Source organism: Punica granatum, chromosome 7 (assembly GCF_007655135.1).
Source record: "Punica granatum isolate Tunisia-2019 chromosome 7, ASM765513v2, whole genome shotgun sequence".
In the NCBI taxonomy this organism is placed as follows: domain Eukaryota; kingdom Viridiplantae; phylum Streptophyta; class Magnoliopsida; order Myrtales; family Lythraceae; genus Punica; species Punica granatum.
This window is the reverse complement of record NC_045133.1, coordinates 18,709,394-18,729,701: the sequence shown is the minus strand read 5'-3', so window position 1 is coordinate 18,729,701 and position 20,308 is coordinate 18,709,394. Positions and strand designations below refer to the sequence as shown.

At 33.1% G+C, this 20,308-nt stretch overlaps 2 pseudogenes; both read right to left on the bottom strand.

The window, feature by feature from the left end:
* Positions 1–12,510: 12,510 nt before the first annotated feature.
* Positions 12,511–13,068, bottom strand: LOC116214469 (annotated as a pseudogene).
* An 860-nt stretch (positions 13,069–13,928) lies between these two features.
* On the bottom strand, positions 13,929–15,335 carry LOC116214468 (annotated as a pseudogene).
* Positions 15,336–20,308: the final 4,973 nt, after the last annotated feature.

Below are 20,308 nucleotides of genomic sequence, written 5' to 3'. Positions count from 1 at the left end.
GATTGGACGATCGGGTGTTGAATTCTGGGGCGGGTGTTTGCCTCCCTTTCTCTCCTCTCAAGTTGACGGGGTTGGAAGATAACATCAGCTGAGCTTGAACTCTTGCAAGAATGGTGGCGGAAAATCGGGAGATGGTGGTCTACTGCTTCGAAGAGGATGCATATGAAGTTGGCCTAAAGTCCTTAATCTTAAAAATGACCCTCTATTTATAGGGAATGGGGCTCAGGGATCGTTTTACAATTTTAATTGCAGGGATGAATATGAAAGGATTTTTCAAATTTCAATGGTTCGAAGGGTGCCAGTTGTCTAAACTTATCCGTTGGAGGCAACTGGCCGCTTGCGGGGTTACTTATCGCGCCTCTGTATATGGACGCGGGAGGAAACCACGCCCCTGTCCTAAAATTCCATCTCGGTGGGAACTCACTTAAACCAGTTGAACTGAACTAGTTTGATCAAGTAAAAGTGACATATCCGCCCTCAAACTTTTGAAAACCTTTCATTTTTACTCTGTTTGAGATTTTAAAGCACATTTGAGTGGAGAGAAAATATCAGAAAATATTCTCTTGTTTAGAAAAATATTTTTCACTAGAAACCACTCCGACATGAATATTTTTGTTATGTGAGAATATTGATTTATCTGTCTCGAACTCCTGTCATGTTGAATAAAAGTCATGAATTAAAGAGTTTTAATCAGAGAAAATTTATTGTACATTTTTACGTGAAAAAAATACGAGCAATTGTGTTTAAAACAATGTCTCCTGAGAGTGAGTGTCACTTTTCAAAATTCGTTTTACACGCGCGTCCCCGAAGAAAGCCATACTGCCAATTAACTAGTATAATTTTTGTAAAATAGGCATGTCTAGTTAAAATTAGATACTCAGTACTCTATAGTTAAAATTAGATACTCAATACTCGAGGACTTATCTGCTTATTCTCGATAATCCGTCTTTATACAGGCAATTCTCAAGTGCGTTATCATTTTCTCTGATTTTGGTATGCTCCCGGAACAATGGTCCTAACCCAGACAAGAATGAGGTGCTTACAATTGCCCCAATTCGGGTCACCGTCCATAGGGCGTTCGACTGAAGACGAAAAATGACTGCTTCTAGGGTTGGGCTTGGTCAGTTATTTCTTCACTACTCCTGTGTCCCTTTTCCTTGAATCAAGGTGTCATTTCTGGTGAACTCTTAATAAAAATAAAATAAAAAGGCACGCATAGCGATTTTAAAGTAAACTAAATCAAACAGTTCACGTATGAAACGATTTGAAAGCTTGAGTAACAAAATGGTTCACGTCTGAACATGTCTTTAGAAGATCATGCACAAAGTCGATTTAAAAATCAGCCATGTGTACATGGCACGAGCATGGTTTGAAAATTTATGTTCCAATATGCAGTTTTCGTCTGTCAAAAAATGTCAGTTTTGCTTATTTAATAAAAAAAAATGTTCTCATGATTAGTCTGCACTTGTGTAAACGTGATAATAAAGTTCAGAAGAGGGCATGCAACCGAAAGATAAGTTTAGAAGAAATGATTCCACGTCGCCTATTTATAGGTTTAGCCTAATTAGAGGCAGAAAAGGAAAATTTTCTTTATTAATTATTTATAATTTTTCTTTCATTGTACTAATCATTAGGCCCTTATAATCGAAAAAGACAGAAAAGGAAAATATCCACATATATGTTATTAACTAAGTGGTAAAGGATTCTACTCTATATGCATCTGTATATTATTGGCAGTTCGAAAATATAAAAAAATATTGGATTAACACATAGATATTGATATTGAATTTTACAAAGTAGAGTTCAATGGAAGCTTATAAAACAATGCAGTGTTCTATTTTTGCACGCTTTTCGTACTGCATGCTTTTCCTTCATTGATTGAAAAACAAACAGGGAGGGAAAAAAAATAAAGAAGGGAAGTAAGACTCAGTTATAGCGAAGATATCTATATACATATCGTAAGTACCGCTTTAGTCAGGATTTATTGGTCCCACGCATATTTTCTATCAAATATCATTTTAATGACGATGATCCGTAAGCTTAATTGTTTTTAGGAGTTAATTGAGTAAAGAGGTATAAATAAAAATCTGGACAATAAAAGACATTTAATTCCGAATCTTTGCAAATATATAAAACTATGCTATATACATGTATTATAGCATAGGGCATCATAAAATATTTTTTTAAAGAATTCTTTTAATAGAAAAGCAAATTCTCCAATATATTTTTTTTCCAAAATTTGTAAAGTTCCCATCACAGCATATATAGGTCGGGGTGGCTGTCGGCTCATATATGGTGGTGACACTTTTTTGGACTTCCAGTGATAATATTGGGAAGTTTTCACAAATTTCTTAGAATTATGCGGCCACCATTTTTAAAGAAATAAGTGAATGAGTCTCAAACTAGCAAGGACTTGAAATGATAAGGGGGTGTTTGGTTCGAGGAATGGGAAGATTTGAGAGAAAGTTTAATTATGAATTGTTTTTTATGGATTGCAATTTGAAATGTGATATTGTTTTATTTGGTAAATTATGTTGGATTACGGAAAATATGGGTGATAATATAATATATGATTTATTTTTATAGGGATGATTGTGGATCCCATAACCGTAATTTTCATTGTAATCTAATAATTGCACATGTTTCGGATGCAAAGTTTTTACCAACCTAGGACTGTAAAAAGTTCTAATTTAAGAAAATAATTACAATGGTTAACTTTTATAATCTTTATAACCAAATATTGTAAAATGCTATGTAAAATTCGAACTTTACAATGTAAAATCCGACACCGAATCAAACGCCCTAAATAAAAAAATAGGATTTGAAATCATAAATGCTTATATATATATATATATATATATATATATAGAAAACCCAACATTTCAATTGGTAATTTGAACTCCCCTCACATGAGGTAAATTGTACTCTCCTAACTTCACGTATTGCTAAATCACGCTACGCCAATTTTTAATAAAAACTGACCCTCCATTTCATTGACTAAGTTTAACTAATAAAAAAAAGGTTCTTTTGGTCCCCGATCTTAAGTTGTTTTTTCAATTTCATCCCAGGTCATTATTTTCTTGTCCATTCCCTGTTTGAATTTCTATCAAATCTATTGACGTCGAAATTACTCACGAAAGAAAAACAAATTTCAATATAATTTGCTTAAACGGAAATTCTTGAATTATAAAACAAACTTCAAAAATTAATTTTTTTTTTTAAAAAAAAAGAGAACGACAAGAAGAAGTAGGAAGGGGGGGATAATGTGGGCCACCACCTCGAAAAAGGCATGGGGAAATCCTAGCGGGTATAGGAACAGCAAAAGGGCGGATCAGGGCGGACAGTTGAATTGCTAAAATTGCTCCGCGCTCCGCCTTGCCCCGCTCTCTGGCATGAGCAGTGGTAGACGGATCCGTACCTGCCATGTTTCGGGGCGGGTCCAACCGGCCCCCCGCTCTATGCTTCATTGAAAACAAACACTGATTCTAGCTGCAGCGGAGAGGAGATATCACTAGTACTATATATGAAATAATTTCTTAGTAATTAAAACTCATATAAGAAAAAAGAGACGTAATTTAGTGGTATACACTCTCACCTACGAACTGATAGGATCAACATTCAATTCTCGCCAGTGAGATTATTTATATCCATTTGTTTAAGTTTCTATTTCGTTACACTAAGCTAGTCCATAGGCCTTCGTTCTAGTCAGAAGAAAAATGATTAAGTCAAGTTTTCCTTTTTTAAAAAAAAAATTCTCCTCAATCGATAATGAAAATCAAGAAACAAATGAACTTAAAATTTCAGATGGTGAGAAAATAATGTCTTTCAAATTTGAATATTTATTACATACAATTTTTCTGAGCATCAAATATTATTATTTAAAATATACGTATAGAAAAAATGAATTTTTAATAGAACGGAAAATTCACATTTATTGCACCTGATCATTGCCAAAATTTAGCATTTTTATAACTGTAATAATTAAGACTAAAGAAATCATTTCAATTTAATATAAAAAAATATTAGACAAGTATAAAATATTAAATATTTGCATATTTATTCCTACATATATTATAATACGAATATTTCATATACATATATCAGAAACATAATTCTAAAAATACAATGAAAAAATTATGCTTTCAAAGTTGTCAAAGACTGAATGTTATATGTTAATTGATAGAACTAGGTTTAGGTTTGGTAAAATTTAAAAATTATTTCATTCAATTTAAATCAAACTTCTTAACTTACGTCAAATTATAATTTGACATGAGAAAAAAATTAATTATTGCCTCTGGAGAATGATATCAACCCATTAATATAAGAGCCCCAAACAGTAAGGGATAAATATTAAGGGATAAATATATAGAGGGTTTGCCTATTCTATGCCCTAAGAGTATAGGATAAGCCAATAAATATTATCAAATTAAAACAGTATGTTATTAATGCAAAGATTTTAATTTTTAGCATCTAATATGCCCTCAAACATCTCTTACCAAATAAATCCCATAACATAAAATCCATATCTCTTCCCAAATAATTCCGATTGTAAAACCCTAAAACTCTAATAAAGAAAAGGAGAATTCAAATTTAATGTCAAGTACACTGAAAAAATCATGCCTCCTAATGAAATCAATCAAATCCTATCTTCTGAATAAAATGCTGGGGATTTATTTCGTAAAGAATATGGGTTTAATGTTATGAAATTTATTTGATAAGGGAGGTTTATGGGTATATTACGCACTAAAAAATTAGGATGATTGCATATGTTGTTTTAATTTTATAATATTTGTTGGCTTATTCTATGCCCTTAGGGCATAGAATAGATAAACCGATATATAAATAAAAAATGCTAAACTCTCCTCAAAATGATGTGTCTAATTATCCACCTAATACTCACATGTGTTAAATTGTCCTTGAATATCAATAAAATTGCAACTCCTGTCATTTTGAGTGGTTTGGAGGATTTTTAAGAGGATTAGAAGGATTTAGCAAAACTTTAAAATATATAACTATAAATGGAAATGATTATTTTTATATTATATGTATATATATATAATATTACTATCAATTATAGGTATTTAAAGTATGCTCCTTGAGCATGTGCATTCAGGAGCCTACTACGTAGGATTTCTGAACAATTCCTGAGCATGTGTCAATTGTCATGTGTTCGAAACTTTCTATCCAATTGTTCATATGTTTATTATGCTTTTTTCATATTTTTATTTTTGACAAAAAAGGACTTTTTTAATGTGGACTTGGCATCATTAATTTTGCATACGTGGTAATTTATAAGTGGTAGCAAATTTAAATTATTTAAAAAGTGAGAAAAATGATAAATTAAAATAAAATAAATAAATTAAACTTTTAAAAAATAACTCCAAGGGGCTAGATGGTTGTCGAGAGGGGGATTGGATCAGGGGCTCCCCTTTCTAGGCTCCTATAAAGTGACATATATATCATATGTTTAATATATAATATGGATATGGAACTTTTAAGGTAAGAGTTACAAATATGTAACTCCTATTACTATAAAATGTACAAATTGTCCTATTTTTATAATATCAATATGTGAAATATATATTATTTAATATAACTATCCATATGAGAAGTTGTATTGGATTTAACATTATACTGAATATTGTTTATGAATAAATTTCTATGAAAAATAAATAAAACCATCTAGACAAATATATTACAAATAAATTTAAAAGTTTCTATTAAGAAAAGAGTAACACATAAAAATAATAACCCATAAAAATAACAAATCTATACTCTCAATGATTGTTACATCTACAAATATATAATACTACATATAAGACATAAACATAATAAGTCATAGAAATATAAATATTTTATTTATTTATTTATTTATGACAAATTAACCAAAAAATTCGCAAGTGCCCGTGCAACGCTTGGGACCTTAAGTCTAGTATAATATTAATTTATATGCAATCAACAAAATTTGCTTTTTCATCGCTTGCCCTATTTTCTTCTTGAAATATCGATTAATGTTTCCCTTAGATATTCAATATTTCTAATTTATAAAATAAAAAAATAATGTCACACCTAGTATATGATTTTTTATGTTAAAAATATATAATGAATGAAATTAAATAGTATAAACGAAATTTTCCTAACATTTTTCCAGGTTTAGCTATCTATTATAATATATAAAATCTAAAGAGTATGTTGTCTAAGCTCTGTTAGCAAATCCTTAGCTCCATGTTGAGTGAACTTACACTTTATTACGAGACCCACAACTCCACATTCAATTGACCTTTCGATTTCATTCACTGAATTTTTATTGTATTTTGCTTGTGTCATATTCGGCGTATTTAAGTTATTTGTCTATATTATTTGTATGTAATAATATAAAATTAACTTTTTTAAAAAATAAACGATAATTTAAAATAACTCCTTGAGATATGCGTCATTTTTCAAGTTCAATGTACCAAATTTCCTATAAATATGAGACGAAAATTCATTTTCTTCAATTATTTTTTACATTTATAATTTTTCCTGTATCTTAAATCATGAAAAATATTAACCTTCTTTGTTGTGCCAATACATATTTTAAGATTATTTTTATTACAGACTAATCCTTTTAGGATCATATTATAGGATTATTGACTTTCTACACATACATTATTCGTATTCCATAGGACTAAATTATGTATTTGTTTGCCATCATAATATATACTTCTTTTTATAAATTTTAGTATTTATTATGTCCACTTATCTTTTTATCATACTTTTTCTTCATATCTGTATTTATTTGTACATCATATGCGCTAAATATTATCTAGATCGCCTAAGAATGGACAAATTTTCCACTCAACACTCTGGTATCAACTAGTAGCATTTAAAATTTCTATAAGTAGTTCATTAATTTATTACTTATTTATTATTTTACCTATTATTATTTTTATAATTAAGAGGTTTATTATAATCAACTTAAATGATGGCTTTGGTTTATTCCTATATAATATTTGTTCATTTATAAAACGATATATCTATCAACATTATTTATAACTACTTAGTTATCTTATTAGTTTTTCAGAAAACATCTAAACTTGATGAAACCAAAACATAACAATCTTAAATTATGATTGTTAATAAGATCCAGTGGAAATATATTAATCGAGAAACTTTTCAAAAAGGAATTACCTGCATACATTAAATATAAGCATGTGCTTCTAAACCCCATATATTTACGTCTGCATTATGGGGATATTTACTCACGTGGGAACCTCTTGAACTTAAATGATACATGTGGGCCTTTAACTCTTTTTTTTTTTTCCCCTTTCGGCCAGTGACATAAATTTGTCCTCCATGTGTTTGATGGAGTCATAATAAAAAGTGTGGAAAATTCAGAGGACATAATGTGCATGTTTCAACCTGCATTTTATTATGTGATCTTGTGTTGGCGTGTGCAAATTAATTTACTCTTCAAGTTAATCCCAATGATTCTTTGGACTAAAAAAAAAAAACTCCACTGCATTTATTTTATATATAAAAAAGTGCATTATCCTCTATATTACGTACAAAACCTGTTACATTAGTTTTCATTAGTTTAAGAGACATTTTGATCAATGTTAATTTGGAAAGACTATTATCTTTTCTTTTGAAACTTTTATGATGGATACGATTGTTCCTACAGCTTCTTGCGTACCGTACACCAACTTTTCATCTTTATGGATCGAGATATCCTACTTCAACGGTACACAAATACGCATAATGGTGACAGTGATAAATAACATAATAACAAATGAAAACTGATGAGTCTATTTCCCGTTTGCACATGCATGCGCAATCACTTCATATACTATGATACTTTTTCTTAGAAAAATGGGGAAAAAAAGAAAAAGAAAAAGAAACACTTTTTTTGATTGTTAGATGCATATGGCGAACCAGCCAGCAGTTGTTATAACGATCCCACATGTTAATCTGTCAATTCGGAAATAGATGGGAAAAGGAAATGATGCCCAATCACATGAAATTGAGTTACTTTCTCATTATTGAATGGAGATCATATGCCATGCAAAGACAGGTTGTCTTGAAAGTAACGGGGGAATTGAGGAGAGGAAAAATCTACCCAGATGCGAACCTTTGCCCTCCTCAAAAGGAGAATATTCATATTTACCAGTTTAAAAAACTCACTCAAAGGGTCTCGCCATCAGAGTCAAATTAACTTTCAAATAAATATATAAATTTTGATTCTATAGACTAAGGACACATCGTGATCTCATTAAAGGAAATTCCTATATATTTTTTAAACTCAGTCAAGATTATAGTTGAGGACTTTCCTTCTAAATAAATAGTGTTAATTTAAATCAAAAGAGCGTGTAACGTAGTGGTACATGCCTTCGCTTGTTGACCTAAAGGTCGCAGGTTCAATACCTAGTGAGACTACTTGTACCCCTTTATTAGTTATTTAGGATTTCTCTTTTATTATACTAGGTTTGGGCCTCATTTATAATCAAAAAAGAAATTGTGTGAATTTTTTTCTTTTTTCCATTTAAGGTTACATTGTTATTTGAGAGACACAGCGCAAATGTATCACTTATCTCATCCATCGAAGGAGAGGAGCAGCCACCCTTTCTTTTAAATAGGCCACCCACAATTTCCTCTTGACATATGCAAACTTTAACCAATTAATTACGTACTTATCTAAAAAAAAATTACCCAATTAATTAAGTCGTAAAATATTATATGCAATAGGCATGTAGATGCTGCGAAAACTATATTAAACTTTGTGTTCTTATCCTTATTCCCCGATCAAGAAGCCATACAAAAATGTTTCCTGACAATGCGAAGCGTATAGGAAAACAGCATGCACAAATTAACAGATGTCTTGTCTTTTTTACCTCTGATAGGAAAATAATATTTCTCCCGTGGTGATATTTATTTTAAATTTCTATTGTAAGATGTAACTGCTCACATTCTGGTATTTATGACCCTCTCTTTCCATCTCCCTCAGCTATTTGTCTCCACCATGTGCTATATCATCCTAAATCTTTATCTTGGATCAAGCTGTGTACAATTTTTTCCCATTTGAACCAAATTTGCAACAATGGATTAATAACTTTTATATCAATTACGTGACAGTTTCAAGGTAAGGCAATCGGGGATCTCTGTTAAACCGGAAGTGACTCAATGGCGACTAATTTCTTGATTCCAATTTGTTATAGTCATAGTTGGAATGGAATCAATAAAATAGTTCTTTGAAAGCTGTGGGAGGAGCAAATGAGTGAGAAAACCTTTTTTGTTAACTATTATACACTATGTACATATATATATATGTTGTGTTTCAACTTCCATGGCAATGATCAGATATTCCTATTTGGAATCTGCCTCATTTGTTCCGAAGAACCTTCGTCTCGCAGAGATTGATGTTTGAGCCTAAAGAGGAAAAATATAATAGCAATTGCCAATTGGATGTGACAAACATAAATTTTCTGATCACCCCATCACCGAAGTCCTAAATTTTCATGTACTTCAATAGCTTACCGAACTTCAGTCGAAGAAAGAGAGTTTAGAGAAAGATTGTAGCACTACGCCTTGACTTCAAAACCAAGAGCTTTTACATTTGATTAACGTTAGTGAGATTATGTGTACTCCATTTAGCTTTACAATTCCTTGTATTAGACACATAAACTCCCATCGTTTTAAAAAAAAAAGTTAATGAAACCTAATCCCAGTTATGGTGGCACCGATCGATGAGTTTTAAATCCCAATATAGCACATAAAGTCTATTTAATAGGAAACTCGGTTTACCGTTATACCACATCCTCATAGAATTTTTCCTTCATATTTTTGTAATTTAAATAATCTTTTGCATCTTATTGTATTTAAGTGAGTCTTCATTTAGAAAAACAGGCACGTTGAGCAGTTGCACACCCCTCGACTAAGAACTAAAAAGTTTTGAGTTCGGTTCTTGCTAGCGTTGGACTTTCTATACACCTTTATTAATCTTTTTTCTTCTTTTATTAGATTCATAATCCTCTTTTACGATTGGAATTAGGAAAAAAAAGTGTTTATTTAATATGATTGAATGGAACCCCAGCTGTAATTGAAGCACTTTGAAACTTACCGATTTCTTTGACCAATTTCTATTGCAGGTCCTACCAGCAGGTCAAAAAAATGGGGAAGAGGAAATTAAACTCAGCCACTTTGGTGGGTGAACGTCATTCTCAGACTTTAAGAAACTGCATTGATCCGTAAATATGCATTCAATGTCCCTTGTGTGTGTGTGTGTGAGTGTATGTCCACTGGCGATGTTAACTACATTCGGACCTCGAAATTTTTTAACCATCCCATTGCCACATGCGCACTCACATTTAATATGCGTTCGTACCCCCAGCAGAACCTAGCCGGCAGCTTTCATGGTAAGCTTTTCAGTGTCGAGTCGTATGTCGTCTACTCGGTCACAACTTACAAACAATGAAAAGACAATGAGAACCATACACGTTGTTGATGATGAATAATCTATATTGAATTATATCATGCATGTACGACGCTTTAGTGGAAGCAGATGAACTATATTTCGATGGATTAATAGTGATTTTCAATTTTACTTTTGGTTTTTGAAACTTTCTACTAGATGGTGCTATGAAGATCTTATGATGTCGAATAGGTCCATCATAATTTTTTATTTAAGTGGTCATTGTCTTCATGGCATTCTAATGATGAATGAATATATTGAGAAATTGGACTGACGTGGACTCGAATGGAAAACATAATCGGCCCATTTGCAATTTTCACTTTTTATTGGACCTTCTATAAAACAGAAGGGCCCATTGCAAACCCGAGCAGGCCCATTTATGTTTTTAATCGGTAAAATGGTGTACGAAGGGCTGACCGGTATCGCAATCCTCATCTAGTGCAACCATATATAGGGTTCGAATTTTCCGCGGAATGTCCGATTTGAACCATAATTACACCAGGACCTTAATGCTGGACACGTCACTGCAAATCCAGCAGGTTCAACAACAAACAGGAGATTATTATGTGCCCCCAAGTCTTCGAGAACACTTAAATACTACTGACGTGAAACTTGAATATTAGCGCATTGGTGGAATAGACTCATTTAGATCATTCACCGACATAGCCCTTCTATTAATTAGTTGGGTTGTAAGCAAGACGCTTGAGCTTTAGGGGACATGGAAAGAGAAACAAATCCAATCGACCCGAATATCACTAATGAGAATCAAAACCAAAACCGCACTTAGATGTTGTTTGCTCTGAATATTGTCGAGTTCTTTTATTACTTATTTGAAAAGTTAAGAAAGGAGAAGAGCGAGAAAAGGTGGAAAATTATACCGTCCCTTATTAGTCCCACGGTGCCATTGAATTGACATGGGGACCGGAACACCTTTGAACATGGGCTTGCAAATATGAATGTTCTCATCATGACTAAGGGCAGACCCAACTCAAGTTATTCATATAATCTGCGCATCTCTGGAATTGCAGCCATGCTGATTCGAGACGGCAGTACATATTTCGGGTATTTCCGATGTCCCGGTCTCACTGTCTGTGCAAGATTCAGCTATATATCTCATTCCAATTATTGCATATCCTTTTACAATGTTAGGGCATTACAGGCAGCAAAAAACACGGGGAACGTTTAGGCTGCAAAGCGGATCCCAAGTATTCATTTTGCACGTTTATAATTAGGCAACCTGGCGATTTATTTGTCATGGAGCCTTAGTACTCGTGCGATTTCGTAGAATTCTAAAACCTGACCTACTGATACCGAAAAACGGTCTTCGGCTTTCAGAAAGCTCAGAGATGTTTCTAAGCTCAATGAAACTCAAAATCTAACTTAATGCGTACCCACGCATCACCAATTATTGTTTAAAGGAACTCGATGGTTACTTGGCCTAAAGGAACATTCCAAGGAAACTTATAATGTAGTTAGTCATCACGAGCAATGCGAGAAAGGATGTAAAACTTAGTACTAGCATAGGAATCTGAATGTCATCGAGAATTAATTAGTAACAAACACCCATGAAACCATACCTGGTAGGTTTCCCAAGCTTCGAAGTTGCACCCTGTTCTATTTCACGGCCGTCGGCTGTGAAGGTGACATTAGATTTATATATACTGTATGGATTCTTAACATGGGATTGATTAGCTAACACCTTATTCCTGACTGCCTGTCTATCTGTGGATCGACGGCTAGGGTTTTAGCATCACTAGTGGCACCCATTGTGGGCCCTCGAATTGGGTGGCCCAGATCTGTTTGCACGAAACAGGAAAAGGAGCAAACTATTCGAGGACCAAATCTGGATCGAGTAAACCCGGCCTGAGCCCACTTTGAGCCCATACTTCACTAAAATCAGAATTGAATAGTTATAAACTTACGAGTAAATGACTTAAAAAAATCATGAACTCTCGTTCTTGCCATAATGTATTGATAATTTCTCAATTGTATATTTGAGAGATATCAGAAATTTCAACTTTTAGTTGTCCCTTTACAGCTTTTCTCTTTCATTTGTTCTAATTCTAATACAACGATGTAGTCCCGAGGATCTGATCGGTCCATTCACTTGAGAAGAGCCCTGACGGATCGCAAGCATCTTTTACCTTGAGGAATTCTGTTGCGTTCCTGTATTTCTTGACTGCGCCTTGGAATGCCACATTTCGATTCTTACCCCGGCGGGGCAGGGCACCATGCTTGAAGATCACCATCTACTCGACCTCCTCGAGAACGTCCTTGAACTGCCTGGGGCTGAAGGGATCCTTACTTCAATAGTATGTGATGTCGAAGTCCTGGTTGCCCAGATTGGCTGGTGACGGTTTCACATATCTCATCAGAATGATATTGTACAATTCTGTTCCACACAGGGACCTCGACTCCATGTCAACGAGCTTCTTCTCGTCTCAGATGAAGCTCTTGACCACTGAAAGGCCGATACTGAACGTGGTCTGGTGAAAGAATTTGCCTAATTTCACTTTGGGATCCCACCGGCATGCCGTGATCCACGCATCTTCTAGGCTGTCAAGGCATGTCCCTGATGACTGGAGCTGATTTTGACATCCAATCACCGAACATCGGGTGAATAACACACATTCAAGAATTCATGTACGTCTAAATTAAATACTGATCGGAAAACTCCCCTTACAATTACTAACTCGTCCGATTTTCAAGATAATCAAAGGGTTCTAATTTCTTGTTCTAATCATAATGATATAAACCCCAACGGAATTGAACATTCCTATATGAAGTTCACAGATCGAACTTGGATCGAGCTTTTTGTATAATTAAACTTGCCGTGGGGGTTATTAAGAAAAGATATATAGATTGCAGCAAGCGCAAGTATCAATCACATGGCATCTTATATAATTAGAAAAATTTTAAAGTCATAAATATTTTTTTGGCAATAATTAAAACTTTGAAACAGATTTTTTATTTGCTAAAAATATCAAAACTATATATATATATATATATATATATATATATATGTATGTATGTATATACTATTGTTTTTTTGGATTGTGTGGACGAATCATCTAAAAATTCCTAACATAGAAAATAACCATACATATATACCGTCATTGGTAAGTCCATATACCTCGGTCAAGAGTACACTTGTGGTTAGCTTTGCAATTATGAAGCACTTCCCGTCCGCGTCATTCCTTAACTCTTGTTAGAATATCAAGTTCACCAAAATTACGTCTACTCATGCACCGATTAACTTTCAGTTGTTATTTTAGATGTCATTCTTATAGATTAGAGTACTCTCGTAATCTAGGTAGCATGTTATTTCGATTCTTATTGATCAGATAGTTAGGTTTCCTTGGTTAGTCTAGCATCTTGATTGATTGGCTTAAGCATATATGTTTGTGTGAAGCGTCCTTCGTAGAAAATTCTTGCAAAAGGCCACATCAAATTCACACGAAATATATCATACTATACGATGTCAAGCAATATGCGTTCCATGAGACTGATCAAGTTGCATGCTCACATCTGCTAACCTTTGCATTGTTCTCATAGTTGGTCGGACACCTTCAGTGGAGGTTGAGATACGAGTTATGTTAAAACTTGAAGCTCTTAAAGCAAACTAATTCAGTCTTATTTGATGTCTGCATTTAGGGAGACTTGTAAGCTTCTTTTGATATATCTTGCGTCCGATTTTTTTCCTTATCTTGATGTAAAACCCATCTCCAAACCCTAGTAACGGGGACCTAGTAATCTCGCCTCCCTTCACTTTCTCCCACTTGTAAAAGCAAATCCATGAATCATATCCACCTGACCTTCAACTAATTATAAATTGTACCCCGCAAATTATACATATAGGTGTATCACCTGTAATTTGAGACTAAGATGTGGAGGAAAACCGCCATGAATGCCTTAGTGAACTCTGCTCCAGCTCACATTCTTGTCCCGCCTCCAAAGGGGGTGAAACTTTTTGCCCTAACACTCGCTCCCAAACCCTGCGGGGCATGAAAATTGGAAGAAAAACGATAAAGCCTTTGTGGTCGTTTTTCTAATGAATGAAAGAGTTTGGGTCCTTCATGTAAATATACCTTCCATCGCCATGGATTGAACAAAAGCGGGTCCTTGTACGTCTCAGGGTTAAGCTGAAGAGCTGATTGGACGGCCAAGATTGTCCACCCTCCCTGAATTGTATATCCTATGGCATTTTTCAACTTTCAGAAATTTGAACAAAAGTTATTTCCAATAATAACCAAACGTTACATTCCACATTAACAGAATAAATTACAATCCACATGAATATCTTTGATCGCTCTCCTCAATATTCCTGGTGCAATGTTTGCCATTCTCAACGATTCGTTCACGACCTGCAAGTTAGAGACTCGACAGTAAAATATTTCTGGAAAAATTTCTCCACCACTCAGGTCTCAATGGAGATAAAAACAATTAAATTCATCAACTACTTCAAAATATTCTCATCAAACTAAAACATATATATGGAATAAAATCAGCCATACAAAAAATCATATTATTGTTGGTTCAATTATTCTACGTATATTTATGCATCTGTGGATGTGGATATGTATTTCATTAAATTATATTGAAGACCCCATTAATATTAATTGCGCAAATGAACTTAAACGGTAGGTCGTACAGTACATGAAATAAATCTGGGTGAAAGAAACTTCTTGGTACGGGTCTTGAAGAAAGGATGGATGTCAATGGAGTTGCCACAGGTAAACAACTGGAGGGTCTCCCCAGTGAGGGGCAGTCCCATAGAACCAGGAGGCAGCTTCCCATTACACTTAGGGTTCCTCCATCTGCATACCCAATAATGGATCAGTCCAATCACAAGTAAGGCCACAACATGCAACACTCCTAAAGGCCACATCCTATATATAATTCCTAATTTTAGCTAATTTCCTAGCTTAGAGAAGTTAAAGCGAGGGCATAGGGGAGTTTCTGGTAAAGAAAATGATGGTTATAAGAATTTCGAGGTTTAAAACTCTCTTCAAATAGGCGCTATAATTTTTCCTTTTGGCTAAAATTAAATACCCACTGTTGAAACAAGTATATATACATATCTATATATATAAACGAATCCCATTTAATTCCCATTTATATTTATATCTATAAATATATATATATATATATATATATAGTCAGTGATAAATGCTTCTAATTAATGCATTTATTACTGGGCTGTAATACAGAAAAGGAAAATGGAAATTAATAAAATGTATTTATTAAAATGAATACTGCTTTTCAATTAAACGAATAAATGCATTTTTATTAATTTCTATTTTCCTTTTTTATTAAAACCGTTAATAAATGCATTTATACATATATATATATATACATAGATATATATCTATATATAGATATAGAGGATACATATATATATATATATATATATATTTATATACTATTAGATAGGCACGTGCACGTGGTATATGTCTCCGTGATTTTCATCCTTCCCAATCTGCAATTTGAATCACACTCCTTTTCAAATTTGATATTAAATATGTAATTTCTTCAAATAATTTTTTCCACTTGCTTGTTCAAGAGGTCTCAATCTCGACCATATTCAAGGAATATTTTGTACGTTCATCGCAACTACTTAGAATTCATCGCAACAACCCTGCAGCTTGCATATAATTCTTATGTTGCGTTTGGATTCAAAGTAACATTTTAAAATCAGATTTTGATTTTGAAAAAGAGTGGTATAAATGGTTATGTATGGGGCACACCGTTTGATTTTGTATGAGTTATTTTGTTTTATTGTGGACAAAAAAGTGGTATAAATGAGGCCCACCCTTTGACTTTGTATGAATTATTTTGTTTTGTTGTGAATAGAATTAAGTTAAAGTTAGATTTTAAAATCACACTGAGAAATCAAACGAGCCATTATATGCTGCGTTTGGTTTCAAAGTATAATTTTAAAATCAGATTTTGATTTTGAAAAAGAATGGTATAAATGGTTATGTATGAGACATATCCTTTGATTTTGTATGAGTTATTTTGTTTTATTGTGAAAAAAAATGATATAAATAGAACCCATCCTTTGACTTTGTATGAGTTATTTTTTTTATTGTGGATAGAATTAAGTTAAAGTGTGATTTTAAAATCACACTTTGAAACCAAACAAACATTTATTTTGGCATAATATCTAATGTAATTACAAATCATCCAAGAAATGTGACAGTATAATTAGTCATAGGAAAAGGTATCTGAATCTCAAAATTACAACTATTATTAAAAAAGAGCTATATACATACATGAAGGATGCAAATTACAAAAAGGACCTGTCCCGTGCCAATTGAAACTCCTAACCTGAAAGCAAAATGAAAATGAAAGGATTACATTAGTTCACCTTGTCACAAAATTTAGCCTTCCCCAATAAACTTGAGATAATAAGTCCACGTATACATGCATGAACAAAAAGTTGAGTTAAAAGCTTGTTTCATGCTTCTTTTTGCTTCTAGTTTAATATTGCTGTAAATATCAACAACTATGAAGTGAAAACTAAGGCATTTATACTCGAGGATATACAATTATATAGCTCTTCGAAGTATGGCAAGAGATAATATCATGAGCCAAGACAAGAGTGAACAGCATTAAATTATTATATACACAAAAGTAAAATGACAAACTAGACCTTTACCATCATTTTAATATAATTATCAAGAGTGATCTAGTGAACTTGTGGATGGGCCATGAGGAAAAGTATCTCCAATATTCTAATTACAACAAGAGTAACCGATATAACTAATAGTCCCACCTGGCTAAAGATCAAAATAGAATATAAAAATCACGACAACAAAGGGAACAACCAATTGGAAAGCCAATTCAGTACAAATGGTTTCTAATTCCATTAGCAAATTAAATCGTTGATCTTTGCCAACTGCAAATACAAGAAACATACAAGAAAAGATTAGTGAGATCGTTTAACTAAAGCGGAAACGCAACACATGCTTATGATGCTGGAAGAGGAGTGCGACGTATCCATGATAATCTAAAGAACATATCCCAATTTTTCCACGGAAAAGATAATAATATTTAATCCTATCTGTTGATTTTATCCACTTCTTAAACCATCAGGCAGCCCTCAAATCCAAACAGCAACTCCACAAAATCCACACTTGTTTCTTACAATGGAAAATTCATTACCAAATTGATGCCTTGCAACTATAATTTCTCATACCATCAGCGTAATAAAACTAACTAACACAACAAAAGCAACATACCCGGAGTAAGTTATCAACCACAACATCATCATAGATTTGCAATGGAGCTCGACAACGCAGCAAATATACCAGCCCCCTGCTTCAGCTATTATCTTAACAGCACTGAAAATCCAGCCAGCAACTCCAATAATCCGCACACCCATCTATCAATGAAAAATTTCTTACCAAGTTGAGACCATGTAACTATAATTCCTCGAATCAGCAGTGCAGTGAAACTAAATAACAAAAAAAGAAGCAGCATATCAACAAGACCGACAAGCTCATTGCAGATTTGTAAGGGAGCTAAACAATGCGACAAATATGGCAGCCCCCTTCTTCAGCTATAATGTCAACGACATTGGTATATTTCAAGTTTTTGCAAATATGTGCAGCACTATCAAGCCCAAGCTACATAGATTCATTAAGTAGGTTTTTACCAAAAGGAAGTTATCGCCAGTCGAAACTCCCATATAAGTCCTACAAGAAACGCAAAGCAAGGAGTTAAAAAAATTCAAATAGTCGTATAATTCAAAAAAATTCAAATTAGTTCACATATATAGACAAACTGCCGAGTTAAAAGCAAGTCCAGAGAGCTTAACGTATAGGAGAAAGAGAAGTCAGGGAAGAAAACCCTTTTTTTTTTTTTGGCAAGAGTCATACTTTTCCTCTATGGAAGTAGGCGGGGAGAAATGAAAAGATTGGAGGGAGTAGCGAAAAGCCTTAGCGGGAGAAGTGAAAATTAAAGTAAGTGACTAATCTTTAATTGGAATAGACTTGGATATAATCTTAGGTACGTTTTAATTATATATCTGATTCTTTTCTTTTTTTACGGTGAGATGAAAGCTGAGTGAGATCACCTTGACCACCTCAAAATACTCGGATTAGGAAAAAATAATTCTTTTTCATTTGAATTTATATATAAGTCAATCTTGAATTTTCTAGTTTATAATGTCTAATATAATATTATTACAAAATTTAACAATTACAAAATTTTTTAATTTGAAATAATATTTTTCTAAATTTTAATAATCTAATCAACAATATATTCCTTTATTATTACTTAGATAATTACCTGCATGACCCGATTATTACTTAGATATTTTTTTATGTTCTTCACTAATATGGTTTTTCCTTACCTTATTTACGAAATTCAATTACCAACAAACCTATATATTATATACTATTAAAATATTCTTCCAGCTCGTGGTTTATCAAATACTATTAAAGGTTTTACAAGTTAAAAATGAAGAAACTTGCAATTCATTATTTTTATTTTATTCATTTAATTTTTCGCTCTTTCATCTTTTTTCCCTAAAAAATATTTTTCGCATGCGCGCGCGCGCACACACACACACATATATATATTCTTTATTCGATCTTCTCTTCAACACAAGTATTTTCTCATGTCATACTTTACATGTTCTTCTCGATTGTTTCTCCTCCCACCATATTTCTCTTCTCATTCTCTACTTAAATTCGACAACCATATATCCATAAAAAAATTCAATGTCCACAAGAATTTTTGACTATTTTACTCAACAAACAAATTATTTACAAAAATTCTATATGAAATTTTCTGATATAATTTTAAACAAAAGTCCATCAAAAGTTTTTCGTTAAAAAGGTAAACTATCACAAAGTATTTGATTGGAAATCAATTATGATATATGTTGGAGATGTCCATCAGTAAATGTCAAATAATGCTGACTGTCACTTGTACCATAGCAATACACATTCAATACTGACGGCAATTTTGTTTGTCAATAGAAAGTGTATACTGACATCTCAAGCTGTCGCAATAGTGATTTGATAAAACCATACTGCTCTATGGTCTGTCAGTAAAAGAATAACTTATAGTAATGAAAAATTTTAGATAACAGTAAGTGCCTACCTATAGTGACTGCTCTCTGGTCTGCCAGTAAAAGAATTAACTTACACTGACTGATTTGCAAATTCGTCAAGTAGACTTTAGTGACGGAAATTTCCATAAGTAGAAAAACCGTCACTAGATGGCAATTAGTTTGTACTGTTTTCATTAGACTCGGTTAAGCAAGCTCCTCAAACCTATCTAATGTCGTCCAACTTATTAATACTCTCTATATATAGTAGCCCAATATAGCCTATTCATGCTCAATAAAGAGACTTTCTATTGAGCAGAGTATCTCCGCGTCACTTTTGACACATTCTACAATTTTTTCCTATCAAAAGTTATTACAGCCGTGAAAGAGGGTGTAATCAAGATATCACAGGTTCGATATTTATTGTGAGACTATTTATACATTTTTATTAGCTATTAAAATTTGCATTTCGTTATATTAGTCTATAAGTCTTCCTTATAACTTAAAAAAAAGAAGCTGTTATAGTCCAAAGAACAATGATTTGTATGAAACGCAATGTTCCCAACTCACAAAGCATAGTCGTTCCAGATCTTACTGTCAAACTGCTTTTCTTATATGATGATATAGTAATTACAGTTACATCATAAAACTAGGCAGTTACTTTGAACAGGAATATTTGGTCACATAAATTTTTTTAACTTCGCTGAAATTCGGTAAATGCTGGACAACTAACTTGGTATGGAAGAACACTTGTGTTCGAAGAGGTATGTAAGCATCGCTAAGAGTGAGGCCATCTTTGT